The sequence below is a fragment of the Watersipora subatra genome, chromosome 3 (assembly GCF_963576615.1).
Source record: "Watersipora subatra chromosome 3, tzWatSuba1.1, whole genome shotgun sequence".
Taxonomy (NCBI): domain Eukaryota; kingdom Metazoa; phylum Bryozoa; class Gymnolaemata; order Cheilostomatida; family Watersiporidae; genus Watersipora; species Watersipora subatra.
Genome location: NC_088710.1, coordinates 74,199,588 through 74,206,900, shown reverse-complemented (window position 1 = coordinate 74,206,900; position 7,313 = coordinate 74,199,588).

The window sequence follows — 7,313 nt, the reverse complement described above, 5'->3', positions numbered from 1 at the left end:
AAATGTGAAATAATTAACAAGTAACAGCTAAATCAAGTCTGTTATGCTACGATTACAATAAAAGATGATTTGGCAATAATACAATTAATATGAACTGAGAAGACAAAATAAAAATCCTGAATAGGTTGAACGAATAATAACAATTCGTTGCATAGAAGGGAGTGTGTATATGAAAGGTTACTGTTCCAGCAGAAGATATCTATCTGGTACCTCTCCATACTGGTACAAATGTAAAAATGAGATATCGGACTGTCTTTGTCTGACCGAACATAGAGAGAATGTAGAGGCTGTTCCTACTTGAGATAATACAATTGTCCATGTGAAAAGTATTGGCCTTTACCAATTTTTAAATTGAACCGGAAATAGAAGTTCACGAAAAGCCGAAAAAGCATCGTGTTTCATAGAGTTAATAGAATTTCAATTAATAACTCTATGAAGTTTTATCGTGTTTCATAGAGTTAATAGAGTTTCGATTATTACTTCATTTAGCATGTGCAATCGAGAAACGGGTATGAAGTATATAACAAAAGCTGCGAATCGTAACAGCCTCCGTGGTCTCGTGGATAGAGATTTGGACAGCAAACCTGCGGTTGCAATCTTCGTGCGTTCGAGTCCAGCAGAATGTGAAATTTTAATATCCAATATTTTAATAGCCATAGCCGGACAGACCGACAGATATCTAAACAGACGAACAAACTTTGAGAAATACATATATAGATTTGAAAAACCAAGTTGAGTTTGACTAAAGCGCCAGCTGACAAGAAAATATTGTATTTTCCTTTCGTTAAAAGGAAAAACACGATGTAAAACATTATATTAAAGTAAATGATTAATGTTGGTAAAAATTTGTTTGACTTCTTTGCAAAAGATATCTTTTACACTCATCGGAAGTTTTTTGCGCCAGCAATAAAAACTAACACACTTTTTAACTCATTCTGGCTTAGGAATAACTTGTAATTAAGAAATATTTGCGATAGATCGGCCAGCCAATTTAATACACCAGCACAATATTTAAATTTTCTAGCTGTTCTGCATGTGCTGGCTAACTAGTCTGATATTGTAGTATTTCATGAAGAAGATCGATGAGCTCAAATAATCGACATTGCAGTTTCAAATGACTATAACATCACCAGCAATAAAATATATACCAAGAAATAGAAAGAACATCAGCGATAGAAACATTGATAAAAGCATTGAATGCAGTAACATCTACCCACTAGACGTGACTAAACAGACTCACAGTAGGTAAATAATCAGTTGCATAAGAGTATACTGATTGAAACAGTTGAAACATTGAAGCAATTACTGAAACTCTCAGGTCCTGGGTGAGAGACTCCAGTGTTAGTCATGTTTGCGCCCCAAAAGGGAAGGTGAGGTAAAACATATATACTTTTTCATATAATGCTATAAATAAATTCTGCTGTTATAAATTTGAATCAGCCAAAAACTATCATATTTAACTGTCAAATTTAGATAACAAAAAGGATGATAAAAGGATAAATTTAAAAACCTAGTTTACCATGATTGTAAAGACCTACTTATGGATTATTAATTAATAAATATTCTTTACTTCGTGATAAATTTTTTGAGATATAGGAACTGCAATTTTCAGATGAATTTTTTGGTTGAGGCTATATTTTCTCTGAATGTTTACAAAATGAAAAGCAATCTTTTTATCAAGAGTGAAAATAAAAGTTAACTAAAACAAGTTACACAAATATAAATAAATGTACTTAGCACCAACCAAGTAAAATAGAGTTAAATTAGTGAAAATGATCTCTTTTTGCGCAAATGACGGAGTATAATATCTGGCACATTTGGCCATGTAGTATAAATACGATAAAAAGCATAAACAAAAATGTACATAAATAAAAAGCTTGTAATGAATAATCTAGGTGGAATAAAACAGTTGGCCAACAAAGAAGGGACCGGTTACAGAGATAGTTAACCTGTTTATAGTTCTTAGGCTAGAACTTGTGACACGAGTAATGGTTATGGTTTCTATAGGTGGTGACTCTCAGCAACAGGATGCGTTTAATGTGTGAACTACTGGTTGAGGTCAAGTAGCACTGTTAATTCACTAATAGCAGTTAAGGTAAATGTTTCTTCTAAGATGTTTCTTTTTTCAATTTGCTTGTTGTGTTTCCATTTGTGATGTTTCTGTGTTAGGTAATTTCCTTTTGATTATGTGTAAAATAAGGTATCTGTTATGTGGTAGCTGACTTTTACATTATTTCTGTCTGCAATCTTGCAATAAAGGCCTCGTAGCCATGTGTCTACTGCTTGCAAATTTTGTTATGGGTGTTTTTAGAAAAACCATGTTATGCACATTTCTTCTGCATACATCTGTAAATAGTAAAGTGGGATTCATCTGTAAAGAGCACCATACATGATGTCACAATGGTGCAGAACAGTCAAGTAAAAATCATAACAGGATAAAATTCATAGGCGATGAATCAAACAGGAACCCTTGCAACAAATTGGTGGCCTTAAAAAGTAATTGTGTTGGGATGCGTCATTGAGAATCAATCAGCCGGCAGGATGAGTTGGCCAATCAGGACTTTGCCAAACTTTATGAACTTGCCAAAAATGCACAACACTTTTTTGTTTTATCATAATACACTGGTATATCTTGAGTTGACTGTAATGTCCAAGTCACACAGAAGTGTTTGTAATCAAAATACTTTCTCTTCTTTAAACCTTGTCGGAAGAGAACATCAACGATGACCTACAGTAGGTTTTTTTAGTAAAATTCTGTCAAAGGAAATCTCTGTAGGCAAAATCATTGTTCATAGGCACTTAAACCTGGTAATAGTGACTTTTTTCAGTGCTTTTTTCAGCAAACTTCAACCATCCCCAAACAATAGGACTACATATGAATATCAATCGAATCACATCACTTACACATATATAAGGACCAGTTTTAGCAAAGGAAAGACAGGCAGGTGAGTGCTTGTCTGGCAACCAGCATCACTCTACTCTACCTTCACTGGCCTGAGATATTCAGTTGCCAAGCTATTCAGCATCTGTGAACCGGAGAATCTTACCATTAAATTTAATTGTTTTTATCTTTCAACAACTTTTCTTCGATTCACTAGAAAAGACTGAGAAAACATCTACTCGACGTCATTCACGAACTCTGCATTCATGACTCTACTCTAAATTCATCTCTATTAGCAATCAATGCTGTAATTCAACTTCTTTATTACTTATCATTGTAATTTTAATTGATGAAATATCAAATATGTTCACTTGTTCTTAAGAGACTCTCACTCTATATGGCCTCATTATAGCGAAACAGTAATGTTGTTATGTGGGTATTCAAGGAATTTGCTTCACTTGAATACCACACTAACATCAATGATTAATAACTACCAGTTCCACTTCAATCTAAACTATGCTGATGCGGTTGATTAGGCTTAGGCAAGCCGCCTTGTTTGTGATGGTTGTCAAGAGTGGAGAGTTCAATTTATATGGCTGGACCCAGATCTTTAGGGCAAATCTAACTATGCTAAATCTCAGAGGTTGATGTAGCAATCAAAATATCCTTTATTCTTATGAGTCAAAACCTAATACACAAGTAGCAAAATTCTAGAATATAAGAAAAATAACAAGTAGTAAAAGCTAAGTAAAATAATCTCTTACGCCAACAGCTGTATAGGCGCTAAGCTCTGTCTTGTACGTCTACCAGTGTCACTGTCAAAAGAGGATGAGCTACTATAATTGTTCGCTTTATAGGCATTCAGGATAGCCTGAGGACGGGCACATATAATGTTCGAACCACATTTTATGTTGTAGGAGTAAGTCCATTGGAGAGAACACTGTCTTTTGGTACGTCATCTGAAGAGCGCTGCTCCTGTGGCTGAAAGCTAGGGTTGCATAATATTGTTTCTGTTGACACTGTAAACACGTCAGGGAAAAGTACTGGCTCAGGGTGATGGTGAGTTCAGTTATTTTTGGTTGTGCTTGGTGATGGTTGGTAGATGTCATCACTTCCATATCCCTTTGGCGGTTTCCACAGGCGGCATTGATATAGTTTCCATGATTGATTTTTTCTAATTCTGAAGTTCATAATTTTCCTTTTCAACGTTTCCAATTATTGGATCTTTTGGTGTCTCTTACGCATCTTCCGCTTGTAGGTATTATATGTTTATCCTGTGGTCTGGCTGCATTCCCTGTTGGTATCTTGTTTGCGCAGTATCTCCATACAGCAATGTTAATAGAGGAAACTCAACCATTAAAATAGGAGTTTTCATCTCTTACAAATATAGCTGTAGATTTCTGTACAACCATATTACCCTAAGTATTCTGATGATAACCATGAGTAGAATAAGATTATGAAGTTGAGCTAAATTTAGTTTCTATTTATAGCTAATAAATTGCATTTTAACACAAATACATAGAAACAAGTTCATTGATGGTATTATTTGCTTTGTAGAAATTAAATTCTAAATATTTTTTTCTGATAAAAATCTCAATTCACTACTGCATGTTTCAATTAATTTTAGCCAAAATAACTACAATCAAAATTGATTGATTTAACTATTCGAATACTCAAAATCGCAAATAATTTAAGCAAATCACCAATGATTTGAGCACAGCTCTGAGATTTAATAACAAAAATTCATGCATGCCTACGAAAATCAAGGTTAAGACACGAAAAATTCTTTCGTAAATTATTGATCAGCTGAATTATTAATGATTTTGAAACCAACGAGCTAACAATTGAGCCAAAGGAACTAAAATACATTTGTCAGAACCTGCATAACAAACTTTTAAGTTCCAAGCATAACAACTAAGTCCACATTGTACGTTCCATTATCTAAATATAAAACCAAATTTAGCAAGTGCTAAACTGCAGCAGTCGCAACATAAACAAACAATCATTTACACTAAACAGTGTAGGCAAACTAAAGCACCAAACAACGATTAATGCCCCCTTTGCAAATGGTGCTATAATTTTATTATTTGCGCAGTCCTCATACTTGGAAATCGGTGATAGCCTTTGTAAAACGTAGACGGGACGATGTGGCGAGGAGGCAAGTGACAGGCGTGGCGTTGAAGAAAGCTTGTTACCTCCAACGCAAAAGACTGTCGTCGAAGCAAAAACTGAATGGAAATAAATAAGAGCTTAGTCTACGGCACCCGCCTATCCTTTTGTCTGGAAGACCACTTCCTTATCACAGAGTAAATCGCGAAAACTTGACAGTACTGTACTGTGAAAACTGTCTTTTGTTTATATATTTATTCAGGCTTCTTATATTATTTCAAGTACGATCAAGTCGTCATGCATTTTTTTAAATAGTTTAATTACATGTAAGTTGAATTGTGAGTATAGCGTTGTGAATAGTCGTTTGTTAATTGATGCTTAATAACAGTTTAAGATAAGAGTTTGGAGATAAAAGTATGGAGATAAAGTAGGAGAAAGTGCAATTGCTTACTACAACACAGTTAGCAAAAATATTTGTACGAACTGGTATTTCAGTTTTGCTCATCATGTATCAAACTGAGTAATAGGATTAACGTAAAGATTGCTAGGCAGTTGAGCTCAAGCAAGCGAAAGATTTGAATGAAAATAACCGCAGATTGTGCATTTAAGCTGAAGAAGCTAGTGAGACAACGGAAGAATCGGAGTAAGAGAGTCAGTTGGTGAATAAGATAATGAAGGAAAATAAGAGAGAGAGAAGACAGAGGAGTGGTGTTTAGAAAAATCTAGGCTGAAACAGACCTTCGTCGCTAGTCTTGTGTGCACTAACCTTGTGGGCAATAGCTTTGTGGGCTAGTCACCAAGGTCTGCCTTTTTCTGTGGGCAAGATGGTGGTAGCGCTATAGTTGAAACATGACTGTAATCGATTCACGTGGCTCAAGTAGTAGGTAAATATAGATGCTAGTGCTTTGTGAATGTATCTTAACCTTAAGTGACTTATTACTAATTATTAAAGCTCCTTGTATGATCAGATCATAAAGACCCATGTTGATAGTCTATTTGTCAACACCAGTGTGCAACGTACATTATCAAAGCGTTATTTTATATAAACTTGCTCATTGAAGTTAAGAATAGATCATTTCATACCTTGAGAGTCGTGTAGCGGAGATATGGTGACAGTTATATGGCATCTGGCAGCTCTGACGTCTGGCTACAGCTCTGACAAGCTATGGCATCTGGTGGCTCAGTGATCTGTTCAAATTTTTCATGAGTCCACCATTGATCTTCGCCAAACATTTTTGAATGACTAAAACTTCCATGATTTTGCTGTCACAGTTGAATTCAGGGCACTAATAAACATAACTTTCACAGCGACGCAAACTGTTACACATTCTCACCTTTGCAATAATGCACCATTTGCAAAATGTTTCTTCTGTCTTTCGTGTAATATTTTTCATGCACTGAAGGTTTAATTCGTCATGTTCAAACCCAGACAATGCGTTATTGAAATTCTCTGGCTTAGCTTCACATTGATAGCTGCGTGCTATTTTTCTAGAAAATATTGTGCTGTCACTACATGGTTGCCATCAGCCAATTTAGAAAATTTTCATGATTTACAAAGCTCTAAAACCTCATTCATAGTTTCTACCACGGGCACAGTCTTGATGATCTACAGTTGCTTGTCTTGCTCAAAGTTACCTGTACTAGATGCCACAGCATCATGTGCTTAAGATATCCAAGGCGACATTTGGCCATGTGCATCTGCAAGCTTTGCACACTGGCCGAACAATCTGAAAATAAACCATCTCATGCGTACAACAAATTTTTTCTCAACTTGCAGTAGGCTTCAAACTTACCTAACATGTCCGTAAGGAGTTGACATCTTCAGTTTAGGTGGCGACAGGTTTCAGATGATTTATTATTTGCTATAGAAGATTGTAACTTGCTTGCAGCGGGTCACCAAATTGCCAGCTGAAAAATTTTCTTCACCAGCAGATGCTGGAATGAAGTTAATTGTTGTAGGTGTTCCCATTCATCATTACATTTGTCTGTCACCTATCAAACAATGTCATTAAACCATTGAACAACAAGGCATCAGGTGACTTTAAGCCCAGACTATTCGCTTATTTCAATTTCGCTATTCCCTTATTTGAATCAACAGAAAAAAGCTAACAAACATAGCAAATGCATAAGAAAATCTGAATTGCCTTGTTGCCTTGTAACATGTAGCAAAGATTACTGCCAGAATGTACCTTTTTGTGGTTTAGTTATAACGCAGTGACTCCTCAGGTGATCAGTCAGGATTGATCTAAATGATAACTACATATTAATTTTAGTAGTGTGCCAATGTGTTGTCTGACTCGTAACAGTTGTTAACCTATTGTCT